Source organism: Emys orbicularis, chromosome 13 (genome assembly GCF_028017835.1).
Source record: "Emys orbicularis isolate rEmyOrb1 chromosome 13, rEmyOrb1.hap1, whole genome shotgun sequence".
In the NCBI taxonomy this organism is placed as follows: domain Eukaryota; kingdom Metazoa; phylum Chordata; order Testudines; family Emydidae; genus Emys; species Emys orbicularis.
This window is the reverse complement of record NC_088695.1, coordinates 404,985-424,447: the sequence shown is the minus strand read 5'-3', so window position 1 is coordinate 424,447 and position 19,463 is coordinate 404,985. Positions and strand designations below refer to the sequence as shown.

At 57.5% G+C, this 19,463-nt stretch overlaps 1 protein-coding gene and 1 pseudogene across 1 annotated transcript in view; one reads left to right on the top strand and one right to left on the bottom strand.

Moving 5' to 3' along the window:
- LOC135887754 (DLA class II histocompatibility antigen, DR-1 beta chain-like) overlaps positions 1-19,463 on the top strand; it is a 62,482-nt gene that overhangs the window by 27,026 nt on the left and 15,993 nt on the right. The gene's annotated exons all lie outside the window — the stretch shown is intronic.
- On the bottom strand, positions 13,445-14,696 carry LOC135887763 (HLA class II histocompatibility antigen, DR alpha chain-like; annotated as a pseudogene).

The following is a 19,463-nucleotide window of genomic DNA, read 5'->3' as shown; positions in this document are numbered from 1 at the left end:
GGGATTCCTCTGAGCTCTTTAAGTTTGATTACCCTGTAAAGTTATTTTCCATACTGATTTTACAGAGATGATTTTTACCTTTTTCTTTAATTAAAAGCCTTCTTTTTAAGAACCTGATTGATTTCTCCTTGTTTTAAGATCCAAAGGGGGTTTGGATCTGTATTCACCAGGAGTTGGTGAAAGAAAGGAGGGGGGAAGGGTCAATTTCTCCTTGTTTAAGATCCAAGCAGTTTGGATCTGTATTCACCAGGGAATTGGTGAAAGGTTTCTCAAGGCTTCCCAGGGAGGGAATTCTTAAGATGGTGGCAGCGGACCAGAGCTAAGCTGGTAGATAAGCTTAGCAGTTTTCATGCAGGCCCCTACATTTGTACCCTAAAGTTCAAAGTAGGGATACAGCCTTGACATGGCCTATCACCATCTCCTCAAGAAGGACATTGTAATCCTGTGCAGAAAGAGAGGGTTACGCATTGGGAAGTTCACCAAGGCCCAGTTCATCGTGCAGCTGGAGGACGAGGCCCGCTCTAAGGAGCAGATTCCTGACCCAGACGGGGCTACAAGAGGATCTGGGAGCAGCTGGAGTGGTAGCCAGGCATCCCCAAGAGTCTGGTCCCCAACCAGATGGGGGTCTTCACGATCGGGTTCCCCATCAGGGGGTCGGAGACGGATGGGATTGGAGCTGAGTCCGAGAGAGCGAGAGGACCGTGAGAGAGAGCAAGAGCCCGAGGAAAAGCGGCAGGAGAAGCAGCGGCAGCATGGACTGGCGCTGGTGGAGTGGAGAAGCATAGGGGGCTCCCCAGGGGTGAGTGGGGATAGACCCCGGGCTGCCAGTTCCACAGGGAGCCTCGACACTAAATTGCTACCCCTGGTTAAGGAGGGGGGGGATGTGGATGCCCACCACACGGCCTTCACGCAGGCTGGTGATTTGAACCAGGGGGACCCTGCGGAAAAGCCCCGGTATCTAGCTCCCTTGCCGGGTCCCAAGGCCATAGACGCTGTCAGCCAGATGGGTGGGGTGGTGGACAGGCTCCCACTCCTGGCCCCGGCCTATATGTCTGCGTGGAGTCTCCTGGGCTCAGGCCCCTCGGACCCCCAGTGGGAGCGGAAGGTGGTGGTCAATGGGGGGACATGCCTGGGGTGGCGAGACCCTGGGACAGAGAGAACTGTTGTCAGGCCCCGGGTGGTGCAGCCGCAGAGGCTGAGGGGCTGTGTGACCTGGGTGAAGGTCCCCGGGATGAAGCCCCTCGCCCTGCCTATGGCCCGGATCCCTGTGCAGCCCCAGGAGGGGTCGGGCTGGCTGGTCGTTGGGGCTCTCCAGGATATCGGCTGTGAGGTCCTGTTGCGGGGTGACTGTGTCTCTTTGGGACAGGATCCAGGGAACCAATTGGCTAAGAGGGAAATGGTCAGTGAAAATGCAAATGACCTGGCTGGCAGGAGGGAGGGGCTGCTGGGCTCAGGATACCTGCCTACCTGTAACCAGACCCCTGGGGCTGAGTGGGACAGAGAGATGCTCCCCGCCCCCCTGCACACCGGAGAGGGGGCTCACGCTGGCTCTGATACTGTGACCAGAGCAGAGAGCTCGCTGCCTGCCCCCACTGGGACAGCCAGGGCAGCGCTGAGCACGGTGGGAGCTGAGACCCCAGCTGAGTGGGGGAACACCCAGGCAGCGCAGGTCGGCTGCCAACCAGGTTTGCCTGGTCCAGACGGGCTGCTGGGAAGTGATTACACAGCAGGGAGGAAGCTACCAGGGACAGGGCTCAGGGGGCTGTGACCCCAGACCCAGCCAGCGAGAGGGAGCAGGTCCCACTCCCTTCCCCAGCAGCTGAATTCCAGACCGAGCTGCAGAGGGATCCCTCCTTGGAGAAGCTGAGGGAACTTGCTGGCCACAGTGCTGCAAACCCCCTTGGGGAAGGCTGCAGGGACAGAGTCCTGTGGGAGAGGGGATTCCTGTACCGGGAATGGGCTCCCCAAGGGGAAGTAGAACTGTGGGGAATCGGGAGGCAGCTGGTGGTGCCCCAGGAATCCACAGGTTTCTTCCTGTTCGAGCTGCTGTATGGGAGGAAAGTGAGGGGACCCCTGGACCTGAAAAGGGAGGATTGGGAGGAGAAGGGGGAAGACCCCCTGGTGGATCTCTTCCCTGAGGTGGAAGCCAATCTCCCCATCAGGTGTTCCCCATTCAGAGTCACTGGGAAAGTAGCCCAGAACCTGGAGAGAGAGGTCAAGGACATGCTGGCTTTAGATGTGATCCAGCCGTTCAACAGCCCATGGGCCTCACCCGTGGGGCTGGTCCCCAAGGAAGACGGGATGATCTGGTTCTGCAGGGACTATTGGAAGCTTAAAGCCATCACCATGTCCGATGCCTACCCCACGCCTAGGCCTGGGGAGATTCTAGACAAGCTGAGGGGGATGGAGAACTTGGCCCTGGCGTACATCGATGACGTGTGTGTCTTTAGGCAGACCTGGGAGGGACATGTGTCCCAGGTGAAGAGGGTGCTGGGCTGCCTCAAGGAGGTGGGACTGATGGTAAAAGCTGGAAAGTGTAAGGTGGGGACGACAGAGGTGTTGTATCTGGGCCACAAGGTGGGGAGCGGCTGCCCAAGCCCAGAGCTGGCTGCCCAAGCCCAGAGCTGGCTGCCCAAGCCCAGAGCTGGCCAAGGTCAAGATAGGGGCTCTTAAGCAAGAGAGCCCAAATCGCAGCCCTCCAGACCAAAGTGCTGGGAGAAGACCCAGTCCCAGTTTGAACCCCAGGGGTATTGGGCTGGCAAAAGGGCACGGGCCACATAAACCTTCCCACATGCGGCCTGCGAGTGCCATCGAGCGCACTCGAACTAAGGGAGGGCACGAAACTGGAAGGGCCTGGTGTAACTCCCACCAAGGAATGGGAGAGATGCGGGGGCATCCATGGGAACGTTGGTGGGTTCGAACTTCCCCAGGTCACTGGCTGCAGTGACCCCGCTCAGTTCCTCAGTTTCCCCTATGCAGTTCTTAAGTATCTAGATGGTGGGATAAGGGTGTATGGTTGCTACAGAGCAAAGGGCCAGTGCACATAAATGCCCGACACTCTGTCTCCTAGCAACTGATGGCCTGGGCCCAGGGACGGCTCTAGGCACCAGCAAAGCAAGCAGGTGCTTGGGGCGGCAGATTTGCAGGGGCGCAAGAATCCAGCCTGGGAGCTGAGAACCAACAGGGGGCCCTGGGAGCTGTAGTTCCTTGGTTAGCTCCCTGCCTATAGAGCCAGCCCTGGAGCAGGGAAGGAACTACATTTCCCAGCATTCCCTCGGCCGCTATCAACAGGAAAGGGAGGGGGAAGGAGTGTAGAACTGAAATCTGCAGCTTGCTGTGAATGGTAGGAACAGAGCCAGCTCTAGGGTTTTTGCCGCCCCCCCCGCACCCCTGTATTGCCCCAGCCCTGGACTCTCCCCCGCCCACACCCCAGCTCTGGCCCCCACCTGCACCCTCCTGCTGCCCCAGTCCTGGGCTCTCCCCCGCCCACACCCCCTGCCGCCTCAGCTCTGGCCCCCACCTGCACTCCCCTGCTGCCCCAGTCCTGGGCTCTTCCCCCCTCCCCGCACCCCTGCCTCCCCAGTCCTGGGCTCTTCCCCCCCCCACACACCCCCTGCCGCCCCAGCCCTGGGCTCTCCCCCAAAGAAGGAATTGGGGGGACTAAATGGACGGTGCACCTCTCTATCTGAAGCCTAGCAAGGGAGGTACATGGATCTCACTAGAATTTAAAATGAAAAGTAAGGGAGGGGAGGCTCTGGACCTGATACAGTACCAGGCACGTAGGAGGATTTCCACTTCTGAGCCATGGAAGCAGAAATTGACTTTTCCTTTCCAGATTTAGCTAATATTCAGAAAGGGAATCCAGCACCTGCCTTCCAGATTTGAACACCCTCAAAATTCAGGAGTGCTCAAGCTCAGTTTGGGCAGCTGTTACTTCATTTCTCCCAAATCAAATCTACTGATCCACTGTAACTTGCTGTAGAAAAAGTAGAATAAATTGAGCAAGAAATGCTTCCCAGTGGTTATTAGGACTGGAATTGCTATTTTCAACAGCCATTGCCTTTTTTTTTTTTTTTAAGTTTTAGTTTTATTTGTGTAAAAGGAAGACAGTGATATTGCATTGGCAAATTCCCCATAGAAAGAAAGAATGGAACAAAAGAATAATAAAGGCACCTCAACTTTTCCTCATTTATGTAGGACAGTCTTATAATATGCATCCAGATCTCCTCCAGTCACTCAAGCTGAAAATTGTTCCACTTTACTGCAGTTCTGTACCCGTATGGGAACCAATCCTGTCTGTGTTCTGTGCACATCCAAAATTCCTGCTGAATGACCCGCCCTGGGAGCGAGTTACCAGTGACCCGGGGCTGGGGCGGCAGGAGGGTGCAGTTGGGGGGGGGGGGGAAAGAGCCCAGGGCTGGGGTGAGGGGCAGCCAAAAAACCTAGAGCCGACCCTGCCTGGGCCCCTCCTCTGCAAAGGTGCCAGCTGAAGGTGTTGGAGACAAAGGGATCAGGTGACCTCCTGGCCCCGGAAAGAGACAAAGCCCAGAGAAGGAGGGGCTGGACGGGGGTTGGAGTTTGGAGCTGGCTGGGGACTGGAAGGGAGGGCAGACGGGGGTCTGCCTCGCTGGGCCCCAGAATGGACCCGGCAGAGGGGTCCCGTTCACTGGACCTACAAGCTCTGTTTTAGACCATGTTCCTGTCATCTAATAAACCTCTGTGTTACTGGCTGGCCGAGAGTCACGTCTGACTGCGAAGTGGGGGTGCGTGCAGGACCTCTGGCTTCCCCAGGACCCCGCCTGGGCGGACTCGCTGTGGGAAGCGCACGGAGGGGCATATGCTGAATGCTCCCAGGAGGTGAAGCCGTGTGAGCTTCTTGCCCTGAAGACGGTCTGCTCCGAGGGAGAGGAGGCTCCCCAGAGTCCTGACTGGCTTTGTGGGGAGCAGTTCCAGAGCGTCGCCCGGGGACTCCGTGACACGGGCGCTGCCCAGACCCACGGGCTCTGCCCTCGGGGGGTTACAGGCTGAGACAGCAAGACACGGGGGGGTCGCCAGCCCCACGTCTGGGGAACGGAGCCCCAGATGGGGGAGATTTACCCCAGTGCACACAGCACGTTAGTGGTGAAGGTGGGAACTGAACCCAGGAGTCCTGGCTCCCAGCCCCCACTGCTCTAATAATCAGGTCGGCTGAACTCAGCTCCTTGCCGGGGGGGCTGGACTGTGCCTGAGGGGGGAGGGACCTCGGAGATCCGCTGCCCCCTATCCCCAGCCCCACCCGCCCGGCTGCTCCAGGCCGTCAGCCCGCCCCAGCGCAGCCCGGCCCGGCCGGGATCTGCCGGAGACCGATGATGCTGCCCAGAGCCGCGCGCTGATTGGCCGGTGGGGGGTTACTTGAGTTCAAGGTGAAGTGGAAGCTTCTGGGGAAAGCCCCGAGGGCGGGGCGGGACGGGACTGGGGGCGGATGAGGGGGACATTGGGCCCCGGGGGGGATGGGACCGACGGTCGCACCAGCCCTGCCATGGACACGGACCCCCGTCCCCCCGTGTGGAGAGGCACCGAGAGCCATGGGGGGGCTAACCAGGGAGGGGGTGTTAGCCTGGTGGGGGAGCTGGGATGTGGGACCCACCTGCCCTGGGGCCCTTGGGGGTCGGGGACAGAGGGGCCGGGCTGGGGCCAGCTGCCAGCACGGGTGTGACAGGTTGGATTGGGGGGCCGAGTTGAAGTAGGGGGCAGGGCTGGGGGCTAGCGCTGGGGGAGGGCGAAGGTCGGGGTCCCCCTCACCCCAATGAGTCCCAGCCCCCGAACACACTGTGCACGGCCCAGCCTTCGGGGCACCGCCCAGCCGGGTGAATCGGGGCCGGACTCCCCCGCAGCGGGTGCTGGGCCGGAAGTGACACCCACCAGGAGCGGGCCCCCAGCACGTCTCCATAGAGAGCCAGGCCAGCAGGGACCATCGGATCGTCTGGCCTGTGCCCCTGCAGCCCAGCCCAGGCCAGAGATCCGCGGCCAATCCCCGGTGCCTGGTTGGACCAAAGCATTCCAGCCCTTGGGGACCGAGCTGATGTGGCCCCAGCCAGAGCCCAGGAGGGACCGAGGGGCCCCCAGGGCTGACATCCCTGCGATGGCAGGGACCCAATCCGCTGAGCCCAGGCGGTGATCCACACCCCGTGCTGCAGGGGAATGGGAAACCCCCCGAGGGCCCTGCCTGTCTGTCCTGGGGGAGATTCCTTCCCTGCTCCAGTCTGGGGACCCCCAGCATGAGAGCCAGACAGAGTCTCTGGAGCTGCTCAGAGTATCCCCCCCTCTCCCGTGCGGTGCCCCATCTCCAGCTGGGCCGAGCCCTGACGCTTCAGAGGAAAAGCCCCAGAGACATTTGGCCAACTGCGTCTCAGGGAGCAAATCCCTTCCTGACCCCGCAGGTGACTGGCTGAAGCCCTGAAGCCTGAGGTTGGATGAGAGCCGTTGTCTGAGTGTTACAGCATGCTGAGAGCAATGCAGGTGGCCCTGTTCTCCCCTGGGCTGTGAAGGGAGGGGACGACCGGGGGAACCCCAGATTCACAGACTCCAAGGCCAGAAGGGACCTACCCAGCCCGACCCCTCCCCATTACACGGGCTGTAGGGAGGCTGGATTAAAGCAAATTTTTTACGCAGAGATCCCATCTCATTTCAAAAAGTAACAGAGGGTCCTGTGGCACCTTTAAGACTAACAGAAGTATTGGGAGCATAAGCTTTCGTGGGTAAGAACCTCACTTCTTCAGATGCAAGTCTTGCATCTGAAGAAGTGAGGTTCTTACCCACGAAAGCTTATGCTCCCAATACTTCTGTTAGTCTTAAAGGTGCCACAGGACCCTCTGTTACTTTTTACAGATTCAGACTAACACGGCTACCCCTCTGATACTTTACATCTCATTTCAATGACTCCACGAGGGTGTGAGTCGCCACCCACCTCCCCTGGAGCTGTTCCAGTGTCAGTCGCCACCCTCTGCTAGGACACTGCACCTTATTTCAAACTGAGTTCTGTCTAACTTCAGCTTCCAGCCATTGGCTCTTGTTCTGCCTTCGCTGCCCCACTCTCAGATCTGTCTGGGGGCCAGGGCCTAGCCCCAGTGACCAGTCCCCTCTCAGCCTTTAGCCTCATCACCTAGGGGTTGTTACCCAGCCCGTGGACATGGAGCGTTTTTCTGGCCCTCCTTTGAACTCGCTCCAGCATTTCCACATCCCTCTTCAAGTGCGGACCCCAGAGCTGGACCCAGCAATCTCTGGTGGTCTCACCAATGCACCGTACAGGGGCAGGGTCACGTCCCTACTTTTACTCGATATTCCCCTGCTTATACAGCCAAGGGTCTGCTCAGCCCGCCTTGCCACAGCCCTGCACTGAAAACTCATGGTGAGGCAGGTATCTGCCCTGACCCCTGAGCCCGTCTCTGAGTCACGGCTTTCCAAGGCAGTCCCCATCCTGCAGGTAAAACCTGCGTCCTTGCTGCCCAGATGGGCTGCCTGGCCTTGGGCTGTATTTAACCTCAAAGCTCCCTTCATCTAGTTCCTTTGAGACTCTTGGGTGTAAATGATCCAGGACAGTTGATTTGAAAGTGTCTGAGTTTAGCAGATGCTGCCTCACCTCATCCTTTGCTAGAGATGGGAAATGTTCTGTTCCCATCACAGCATCATCTGGGATGGACCAGCCTCCTGCGTCACTCCAAACACAGTCAGGAATAGCCGTGGGACATTTCTGCATCTTTAATGTTTTACCATCTGCATCTAGTGATGGACCTATACCTGACTGAGGGTTATTTTTGTTCCTAATGTGTTTTAAAATGTCTTTATATTGTCCTTAACCCTGATGGCCATTGATTCCTTTAGCTTCCCTTATCCATCGCCTGTATTTGTTGACTTGTAACATATTAGTTGCCATTTACTTCCCCTTTTCCCATCCTTTGTATATTGATTGTTTAATGTTTGATCGTTGTTCCCACATCTCCTTTCAAGCAGGATGGCTTCTTGCTGAGCACAACTTTTTCCATGTCTGTGGAATCGTGGCTTGTGAGGGGTCTGTGAGCTGTCAGGGGAGCCCTGAGACTGGGGGCTCTGTGAGCTGGGGGATCCTTTCCCCAAGGGAAGGTTCGGGAGCCCCTAGGTTGGGTGGGTGTGAGATGAGGGGATCCCTCTCTCTGAGGGGAGGGGGAGTCCAGGCAGGATTTTCTGAGCTGGCCCAGCCGCCCTATCTGGCTTAGCTCCCGCATGGCGTCTCTAGGCTGGGCTGCTCCCCACTCCATGATGCACTGGGAGCTGCTCCCCATCCTCCACGTTGGGCCGGCGCCAGGGACTCTCCCAGGCTCGGTTCCCTGGCACGTGCTCCCGGGACCCAGGGCTTTGCCAGGGACTTTCCATGCACCGGGTGCGGATCCAGAAGCACCAATCGCAGGCCCTGAGGCTGCTGGGTCACCGGTTGCCAGGTGAAACTTCTGCAGCAAGAGCCGGGTCCAGGCTCTGTATGAGTTGTGTCTGCTCCATCCCCGGCCAGGGGACAGGGCGCGCCCCGAGCTGGAGAAAGAGCCCAGCTGGCTGGAGGGACAGCAGCCTCCCTGCGCCCTGGCATAGGGCAACCGGTGCCCTGCAGCCCTGTGACCCCTGACCTGCCGGACCCTCCTGAATCCCAGACCCTCCCTCAGCCCTACGCACTGCCCTGGGTAACCCCTGACCCTGCCAGACCCTGTCCTGTGTGTTCCCTGATCCCCCCATTCCTACCCCTCCCCCAGCCCTACATCCCCCCAGGTAACCCCTGACCCTGCCAAACCCTATTCTGTGAGCTTTCTGAGCCCCCCAATCCCAGCTCCTCCCTCAGCCCCTCACCCCCAGTCAAGGTAACCCATAACCCCTCCAGACCCTGTCCTGTGTGCTCCCTTAACCCCCCAATCCCAGCTCCTTCATCAGTCCCAGGCCCCACCACAGATAACCCCTCTAGACTCTGTCCTGTGGGCCAACCCCTATCCCTAGCCCCAAGCCCCACACCCGACTCTGGGTAACCCCAGAACCTCACATCCTGGTCCCTTCCTGAGCCCAGACCCTGCTACACCCTGTCCAGACCCACCCCCACCACCCCACACCCTGGGCAGTGCCCTGAGCCCTAGACCCGGCCAACCTCTGTCTCTGGGACCCTCCCCAGACCCTGCTGGCACCGTGCCCTGCCCTCCCCACCACTGTTCAGTCTGCAATTCTCCCCACTGCCACCCGTCCCTACCCCCAGTGCTGCCCTGCAGCTCACGGTCCAGCCCCCCCCCCTTGGCATTTCCAGGGCTCTCTCCCTGGTGCTGTTAGTTCTGTTACCCCAGCCGGGGCCCAGGAGCGAGCATTGCAGGGCAGTAATTGCCAGGAGCGCTCTCCTGGCCTCTCCTGAAGGGCAGCATCACATCCCTGGGGCCCTCACCCCACATCCCAGTCCTGGAGCCAGAGCTGTCAAGGCCAGAGGGACTGTTCGGAGCACCTGGTCTGAGCTCCTGCATGGCCTAGGCCAGAGAATCACACCCAGGGATCCCAGCATCCAGCCCATATCTGGTAGTCGAGCTAGAGTGGGTCTGTTAGAAAGAGACATCCTAGCCTGATGTAGAGACGCCAAGTGCTGGCGAATCCACCGTGTCCCTGGGTCGGCTGATCCAATGGTTAGTGCCCCTCCCGGTTAAACGTGCATCCCTTATTTCTCGTCTGAATTTGTCTCACTTCAGCTGCCAGCCACTGGCTCTTGTTCTGCTTTGTCTGTGCGATTAACGAGCCCCCTGCTCCCAGACATCTCCTCTCCAGGAACCATCTCTTGGATGAGCTGCACAGCCTGAGCTCCTTCCATCTCACTCAAAGGCAGGTTTCTCCAGCCCTTGACATCTTTGTGGCTCCTCTCTGAACCCCACCAACATTTCAGCCTCCTTTCTGCAGGGCAGACCCCAGAACGGGACACGGCAGCCAGTGATGGTCTCACTGGTGCTGTATATAGAGGTGTCACCATCTCCCTGCACCTGCCTGATATTCCCGTTCATACAGCCCAGGGACACATTCATCCTCTTCGGTACGTCTACATTGCACTGCACACACGTGGCTGGTCCGTGCCAGCGGACTCGGGCTCCGGCTGCAGGGCTGTTTCATTGCAGTATAGACGTCCAGGCTTGGGCTGGAGCCCAGGGTCTAAATCCACATGAGATGGGAGGATCCCAGAGCCCTGGCTCCAGCCCCAGCCTGGAAGTGGACACTAATGAAATAGTTGCACAGCCAGAGCCTCATGAGCTCACGTCAGTTGGCCCAGGCCAGCCAGGGTGTCTGGTGGCAGGGCAGACATACCCCAGCCTCAGCAATGCACGGGGAGCTCGTGTTCAATTGGGTTCTGCCATGACCCCCAAGTCCAGTCCAGTCGCTGCTTCCCAGGGTACAGCCCCACCCGCTCCTCCTGTGGGGCCCAGGGCCTTGGTCCCAGATGTACAGCCTGCCTAGAGTATTTGTAAATGATCCCCAGGCCAGAAGGGACCATGTGACCATCTCATCTGACCCCTGGTCCAGCACAGGCCAGAGACCTGCCCCACGATAACTCCTAGAGAAGATCTCAGAGAAAAACAGCCAATTGTGATCCATATATTGCCAGGGGTGGAGAATCCACCACAGTCCTTGGGAAACGGCTCCAGTGGTTCGTTCCCCGCACTGGTAAAAATTGTGCCTTAGTTCCAGCCTGAGCGTGGCTGGCTTCAACTTCCAGCCGTCAGATTGTGTTCGACCTCCCGCTGCTGGGCTGAAGAGCCCATTAGTAAACATTTATTCCCCAGGTATCTGGCCCCTGGCTGTGTGAAAATGTTATACCAATAGAATAAAAACCAGCAGGATCTTATTAAGAGGGATAAGGCAAAGATGCCACATTTATTGTAAATATAATACTATAAAAGATAACAGTAAACAACGTTGTTTGGCTACTTATTCCTATTACTACTTATTTCTTATACACACACATTATACCTAATACCTATAAACACACACACACATTCACACACACACACATCCATCAGATGTTCTGCAGCTGCTGCATAGTTACCAGTCCTGCTTGAGTCTGTGGCTTGAGTTTGCAGCTTGGGTTCGTAGCTTGTGGCGGTAACTGGCCAGGAAAGCCGGGCACAAGGACGAGCTGGGTCTCTGTTGGGAATGCACCGATGCCCTTCCATGTTGGCAGCAGAATGTTACCCTTCTCCCAAAGTTTTCCATCTCATCCATCCTTTTTGTAGGCTTTAGTTTGAATCCAGAGTCTATAGGTCTTGCTGTGTCACGCTGCCTCTGGGTTTGGTGATTGATCACCCGTCAATTGCAGACATGACTTTCAGCCTCGGACCGGGCTTTGATCTTCCTTCTATTGTACCTTTTCTTTTTAGGGTGGATTCTTCTTACTTTGTTAGGGCTCTTGTCTGCATCTTCAGCCCTTGGTGTTTGAACTCTATTTAATCAGGACAGGCTGGGGCTGGAGGTTGATTCCATCATCCATACATACCTCATTCACACATTTAAACTAAACTAATAAGATTACAGCAGGGTTTGCAAAAATGAAGGTTGCAGCAAGCCCTTACAAAATGGAGTAAGCGTTTTAAAATGGGGTTTGAATTACAATATGGCAAATAGTGAACAGAAGTTACAATCTAGACAAGTGTAGTGGATGGCAAACAGTTAACAGAAGTTACACTGTAGGCAAGTGTAAGAAATGGTGAACAGAAGTTACAATACTGAAACAGTGCAAGTCTCAGTGATTTAAGCAGGAATTGGATTGAGAGTGAAACTTACAGAGGCAGCTGACTGAACAGCTCTGGCTCTTAACAGGCATCTTAATTGTTATTTAGCCAGTTATTGGGGTAACCAGTTTTATGAATGAATATTGTTTCATTCATAAAACTTTACTTATGAAGTTGCATTAATAAAGTGAACAATTAAAAACAATTTCATTCATCAGTCCTAAAAAAACACGTGTGAATGAGCCCAGCTCCCCGCGTGCCCCAGGTCGCTGTGTGTAACTGGCCTGGCCTGGCATCACCCCCCAGCCTGGGTGTCCCTGCAGACGCGCCCCATGGCGGGTTACATCGTCTCTCGGCTCACCCAGCTACTGACTCGCCCTGGCCCCAGCCCCACCAAACCCCACTGGAAACAGCCCCCCCAGCCGCATGCCCAGCCCCCACCCCCAGGGCCTCCCCAGCCGGCAGCAGCCCAGGGTCAGTGTCTGGAGCTGCCTAAAGGGACCTGGGAACATTCCCCCCAGGGACAGCTGTATGGCGGCAGCCAATGGGAACGCACAGGAGGCTGGTCCAAGGCTCAGTGGCCAATGGGAGAGCTTGGTCGGTTGGTGGTGTTATTGGTTGGTTGGAGCATCCAATCACTACTGGTGGAAGCCGGGGGTGGGGCGGGGTCTCCCAGCATGTGCCAGGGAAGGGGTGCGAGGAAGTGCTCAGTTGGGGGGCTTGGTGCCATGTTCGGGAGGGGGGGGTGGTATCGGCCCTTCGCGTCACAGTGACCCCAGCCTGGGGGACGTCACTGCAGCCCCCAGACAGGCCAGCGTCTCTCTGCAGCCGCTCGCCCTGTGGGGTTCAGTCCCGGGGGAGCCTGGCCCATGAACCCTGCCCTGCTCCTGGGCTCCCGGCCATGGGACAATCTCAAAGCGTTTCATGGACCATCCCTCAGCCCCAGAGCTCCCACCACCGCCCCAGGAGGAGAACGGCCACATTTCACACAAGGGGAAACCGGGGCACAGAAAGACTCACAGCTTGCAGAAAGTCAGTGTCAGCAATGGGAATAGAACCCAGGAATCCTGGCTCTCTGCCTTAGCCCTCATACCAAACTCCATTAACTCCCGGTATAACCCGGTGCCCCTGGATAGACTGCAGAGGTGCTGTTGGGTATGTCACAGTTTGACCAGAGACTTTAAATAATGATAAAAATGTCCCCCAAAACCCCACTTTATTGCTGTTAGCAAAGCTGCAAAGCGAGACCCAAGGCTGCAGGGCTACGGACACACATGGGGTCTCACGAAGGCACCTGGGGGATTTGGGGGCGCTGGCTCCTCCCCGCGTTTATCTGAAAGACAAAGAGGGTCTGTTACCAGGACCACTGGGCCCCAACACAAGGCCTGGCAGGGATCAGGGCTGTTCCAAGCACCCCCAGGGAGTCTCCCATTGACACAGGGTGGGGCTGGAGGGGTCCCAGGGGCTGTGGCTGGGGGGGCACAGAGGTGGGGGGGTTTCCCAGGGGGTGCTGGGTGGGCTCAGAGGGTGTGGGTGGCAGGGAGGGGCACAGCGGGGTGTGCTCTCCCCAGTGGGTGCTGGGTGGGGGAGGGGCTGTTGCTGGCAGGGAGGGGCACAGCGGGTGGGGGACTCTTCCCAGGGGGTGCTGGGTGGGCCCAGGGGCTGCGGGTGCAGTGGGTGCCTCCCCGGGCAGCGGCTACTCACAAGGGTCCCCGCGGGTTGCAGGCAACATTCATCTTCATCCCCTTGATGGATGAGGATGGTGCCCGTGATGATGCCCACGGCCAGGCCCAGGGCACACACCAGGGTCTCTGTGGTCTTGGGGAAGGGGGTGGGCACCTGGACTTCTGGAGAGACGGGGAGAGGGACAGGGCATGGAGTGGGGGGGGGCTGTTCCCTCCCTCCCTCCCAGCCCGCCCCAGAGCTGGGATAGAACCCAGGTGTCCTGGCTCCCAGCCCTGTGCCCAGCGGGGTCCCCAGGTGCCCCGGCCTTACCCCAGTGCTTTGTGAAAGTCTTGGCCAGCCCCCAGTGCTCCACCCGGCAGTCATAGAAGTCGTCCTGACTGGGGAGGAAGGGCAGGTAGGAGAACTTGCGGAAGGAGTTGTCCAGGCAGGGGTAGAAGTCGGTCTCGGAGACGCCCTCGGTCACCTCCTGCCCATTCTTCAGCCACGTGACGCTGAGCGCAGGCGGGAAGAAGTTGTCCACGAAGCAGATCAGGATGTTGGGCTCGCCCAGCTCCACAGGGTCTTCAGGGAACATGGTCACCTCAGGGGGCACTGGGGAGACAGGGTTCAGTGGGTCCCATTGCCTGCCCCTGAGCCAGCCAGTCCCTAGTGCTCATGCTCCAGCTCAGGGTCTCTCCCCAGCACTGTGGGGGCGTCACTGGGGCCGTCCCAGCTTTCTGCACGGACGGCTCAGGGGGCAGGGGAGAGAATCACTCAGGGGCAGGGCCACAAACAGCCCTCGGCAAAGGAGCTGCCCTGGGCCACCAGCCTGGAGGCTGTGAACTGCCCGGGCCGCCTGCCCTGGCTGACTGGCTCCCCGAAGCCCTCCGGGGGTTGGGGGGGAGCTGAGTGGGGGTTCTCAGTCTCTGGTGAGGGCTGGTACTGGGCCTGCGTGGGGGAGGGTCCACTGGTGAGCAGGACTAGGAAGGGGTGCCTGGCAGAGAAGGTGCCCTCCTTTCTGTGCCGTACCAATCTGGACCCGCCTGCGGTTGGACCTCTGGATCATGATCTCCATGTTCTTCTTCTTCAGCATGGCAATGTTGCCCAGGGCGCCCTGCGCCTCGAAGCTGGTGAACTTGCTGAATTCAGGCAGGCGCCAGACGGTCTCCTTCCTCTCCAGGTCCACGTGGAAGATCTCGTCCTGGTCGAACTCGAACATGAACTCCCCGGCCTCCCGCTGGGCCGGGTCCGTGCGCTGGTAGAAGGCCACCTGGGAGAGCATGTTCTCCGCTGCGGGGAGACGGGCGTCAGCACCGGCACCAACCCCCTGGGCACAGGGTCTCTGAGTACTTCCCCTAATGCCACAGCTCCCCAGCTCCCAGGCCTTGACATTGGCCCTAGGACTTCCTGGTGTGAGGGGAAAGCGGGTGCAGGGAACCCAGGGAGCCCTGGTATCGTGCTGGGGCATTGGGGTCAGCTCTGCCTGCAGGGAACAGCGGTCCCTACTGTGCTCCCCCTTCTGCTCATTTGTTCACTCCAGGTCTCCCATCCAAGTAGTGACCAGGCCTCTACCCACTTAGCTTGTGAAGGGGGACACGACCCCTGTCCTAAGTGGCTCCTGGAGGGAGTTGGGGGCTACGGCTGCAGGACATTTCATTCTCCCGTCTGTGTGTGGGACTGGTTCCGTGTCCCGGTGTCGCCATGACCTGGTTCTCGGGGCAATTTCAGTCCCTGGCCCCCGACACTCACACCCCTACAGTCCTCAGCTTAAACCCCTCGAACGCATCATCAGTGATCTACAACCCATCCTGGACAACGATCCCTCGCTTTCACAGACCTTGGGAGGCAGGCCAGTCCTCGCCCACAGACAACCTGCCAACCTTAAGCATATTCTCACCAGCAACCACACACCGCACCATAACAACTCTAACTCAGGAACCAATCCATGCAACAAACCTCGATGCCAACTCTGCCCACATATCTACACCAGCAACACCATCACAGGACTTAACCAGATCAGCTACACATCACCGGTTCATTCACCTGCACGTCCACCAATGTTATATATGCCATCATGTGCCAGCAATGCCCCTGTGCTATGTACATTGGCCAAACTGGACAGTCTCTACGCAAGAGAATAAATGGACACAAGTCAGATATCAGGAATGGCAATATACAAAAACCTGTAGGAGAACACTTCAACCTTCCTGGCCATACAATAGCAGATGTAAAGGTAGCCATCTTACAGCAAAAAAACTTCAGGACCAGACTCCAAAGAGAAACTTCTGAGCTCCAGTTCATTTGCAAATTTGACACCATCAGATCAGGATTAAACAAAGACTGTGAATGGCTATCCAACTACAGAAGCAGTTTCTCCTCCCTTGGTGTTCACACCTCAACTGCTAGCAGAGCACCTCACCCTCCCTGATTGAACTAACCACGTTATAATAATAATTAATTAAGATATCCTATCTCATAGATCTGGAAGGGACCTTGAAAGGTCATCAAGCCCAGCCCCCTGCCTTCACTAGCAGGACCAAGTACTGATTTTGCCCCAGATCCCCAAGTGGTCCCATTAAGGATTGAACTCACAACACTGGGTTTAGGAGGCCAATGCTCAAACCACTGAGCTATCCCTCACCCCCATACTGATGCTTGCCTGCATATTTATACCTGCCCCTGGAAATTTCCATTACATGCGTCTGACGTAGTGGGTATTCACCCACGAAAGCTTAAGCTCCAATACGTCTGTTAGTCTTAAAGGTGCCACAGGACCCTCTGTTGCTTAATACTGAAACAGTGCAAGTCAGTGATTTAAGCAGGAATTGGATTGACAGTGCAACTTACAAAGGCAGCTGACTGAACAGCTATGGCTCTTAAGCATCTTAATTGTCAATTAGCCAGTTATTGGGATAACCAGTTTTTATGAATGAATGTTGTTTCATTCATAAAAACTTTACTCGTGAAGTTACATTAATAAAGTGAACAAGTAAAAACAATTTCATTCATAAGTTTTATATTTAGGGGGGCTCAGACTCAGGACCAAGGTCAGGTGGGGGGGGCAGCTCGGGCTCTGGTGCCCCCCCACCCCGATCCTGATTTCAGGTTTTGCGCAAAAATGCCCTGTGGTCAGAGGGCACCTGAGCTGGAGTGTGAGCACCAGGGACTGGCTGGCTCAGGGGGGCAGGGCTGGAATGAGCCTGGGGGGGGGGGAGGGGAGGGAGCCGCTGCCCCCTATCCCCAGCCCCCCTCCCCTCAGTAGCACCGCTCAACTCCACCAGCCCCAGCGCAGCCCGGCCCGGCCGGAATCTGCCGGAGACCGATGACGCTACCCGGAGTCGCGCGTTGATTGGCCGGGGTTGGTGGGTTACTTGAGTTCAAGGTGAAGTGGAAGCTTTTGGGAAAAGTCCCGAGGGCTGGGCTGGGGGGGAGGGGACCGACGCTCGCAGCAGCCCTGCCCAGGGACACGGGACACATACACACCACCCATGTGGCGATGCACTGAGAGCCATGGGGGGGTTAATCCACAGGGGTGAGGCTGGGTTGTGGAACCACCTGCCCCGGGGAACACGGGGGCAGAGGAGCTGGGATGGGGCCAGCTGCCAGCACGGGTGTGACAGGGTTCGGAGTCGGGTTGAATTAGGATTTTTAAATGTTGTTTTATTGTCCTAAATCCTGTTGGCCATTGAATCATTTAGCTTCCCTTATCCATCGCCTGTATTTGTTTATTTGCAACTTATATTTGTTGCCATTTACTTCCCCTTTTCCCATCCCTTGTATATTGATTTTTTTAATGTTTGATCATTGTTTCCACATCTCCTTTAAACCAGGATGGCTTCTTGCCTGGCGCAACTTTTTCTGTGTCTGTGGAATTGTGGCTTGTGACTTGTGAGGGGTCTGTGAGCTGTCAGGGGGAGCTCTGGGAGTGGAGCGCCTGTGAGCCAGGGGATTCTTTCCCCAAGGGAAGGGCCAGTAGCCCTTGGGGTGGGGTGTGAGCTGAAGGGATCCCTCTCTCTGAGGGGAGGGGAGGATCCAGGCAGGATTTTCTGAGCTGACCCAGCTCCCCTATGGCTTAGCTGCCCTCACAGCGTCTCTAGGCTGGTCCGCTCCCCGTTCCGTGATGCACTGGGAGCTGCTCCCCATCCCCCGCGCTGGGCCAGCGCCAGGGACTCTCCCAGGATCGGTTCCCTGGCATGTGCTCCCAGGACCCAGGGCTTTGCCAGGGACTTCCCGGGCACCGGGTGCGGATCCAGCAGCACCAATCGCAGGCCCTGGGGCCGCCGGTTACCGGGTGAAACTGCTACAGTGAGAGCTGGGCTCTGCATGAGCCGTGTCTGCTCCATCCCCCACCCCAGGGGACAGGCTGCGCCCCGAGCTGGAGAGACACCCTGGCCGGAGGGGCAGCAGCCTCCATGTGCCCTGCTAGAGAGCAACCAGCGCCCCGCAGCCCTGTGACCCCTGACCTGCCAGACTCTCCTGAATCCCAGCCCCTCAGCCCTATGCCCTGCCGCAGGGTAACCCCGACCCATTAATCCCAACCCCTCCAGACCCTGTCCTGTGTGCCAACCCCTAGCCCCAAACTCCACTCTGGGTAACCCCAGAACCTCACATCCTGGTCCCTGCCTGAACCCAGCCCCTGCTTGTGACGAACTGGGACTGTTCATACTGTGGTCTTTGAATGCTGAGAAGGGATCGTGGCTAGGATGGTCTGCATTGGGGGATGGGAGACTGGCCGAGGGAGAATACCTGAGCATGTACCCCAATGAGACCCTGCCCCACGTCCTGTGCAGCTGCAAACCCCACTCCAGAGCCTGGCAGCTGCGCCACAACGCCATCCAGAACCGCCTGGTGAAAGCCATCGCGCCACGCCTGGGGGAGATCTCCGTGAACTGCACCATCCCTGGTACCGACAGCCAGCTACGACCTGACGTGGTCGTCACCGACAAGGCCCAGAAAAAGATCATCCTCTTTGACGTCACGGTCTCCTTTGAGAACAGGACTCCGGCATTTTGCGAAGCCCGAGCTCATAAGCTGGAAAAGTACACCGCGCCCCCCCCGGCTGACACCCTGAGAGCGAAGGGCTATGAGGTGCAGATGGACGCCCTGATTGTCGGAGCCCTAGGCGCCTGGGACCCCTGCAACGAGCGTGTGCTGCGGACCTGCGGGATCGGTCGTCGCTACACACGTCTCATGCGGCGCCTCATGGTCTCAGACGCCATCTGATGGTCCAGGGACATCTACATCGAGCACATCACCGGCCACCGACAGTACCAGGAGGCGTGAGCCGGAGCGACATCGTTCTCCCACTACGAGAAAGGGACCAAGTGACCTTCTCCGTTGGATCATATGAACTGGAATCAAACTCCCTAAACATTAAATCTCACCAAATGAGGGTCAATCCATCCTCATCATCATATCCACTCATTATACTCCACACCCGAACATAGCCACTCTATGAACTTCATACCCTCCTATCTCAATGCCTGTACTTTGACCCATCAACCTTTTACCCCCAATCGGGGATATTGCAGATTATGTATTCCTCATGCCACCCGATCTTAAGCCAAACTTTGCACCCTCGATAATCTGTACGTTATTCCCTGATAACCAGAAACTTCTATGCTCAAACTCTGTTCACTATTTTTTTTTTAACATCACATGAGAACCCAGGAAGGGGTTAGAGGCCAGGTGACACCTTTGCCTGGGAAACTGAACAAAGGCTGGGGAGAGAGTTCAGAGTTGGCTGGTGGAATGGCTGGGAGGCAGACGGGGCTCTGACCCCCCAAGGGGGCTGTGGGGCTCTGGGACCCCAAGATGGACCTAACTGGGGGGGATCCTGTTGTCTGTGCCTGCAAGACCCTGTCTTGGACTGTGTTCCTGTCGTCTAAATAAACCTGCTTTACTGGCTGGCTGAGAGTCATAGTTGCAGGAAGGCGGGGGTGCAGGGCCTTGTTTCCCCCCCACACTCCATGACACTGCTACACCCCATCCTGTGTGCCCCTGAGACCCACCCCCACCCCCCAGGCAGTGCCCTGAGCCCCAGATCCTGCAGAC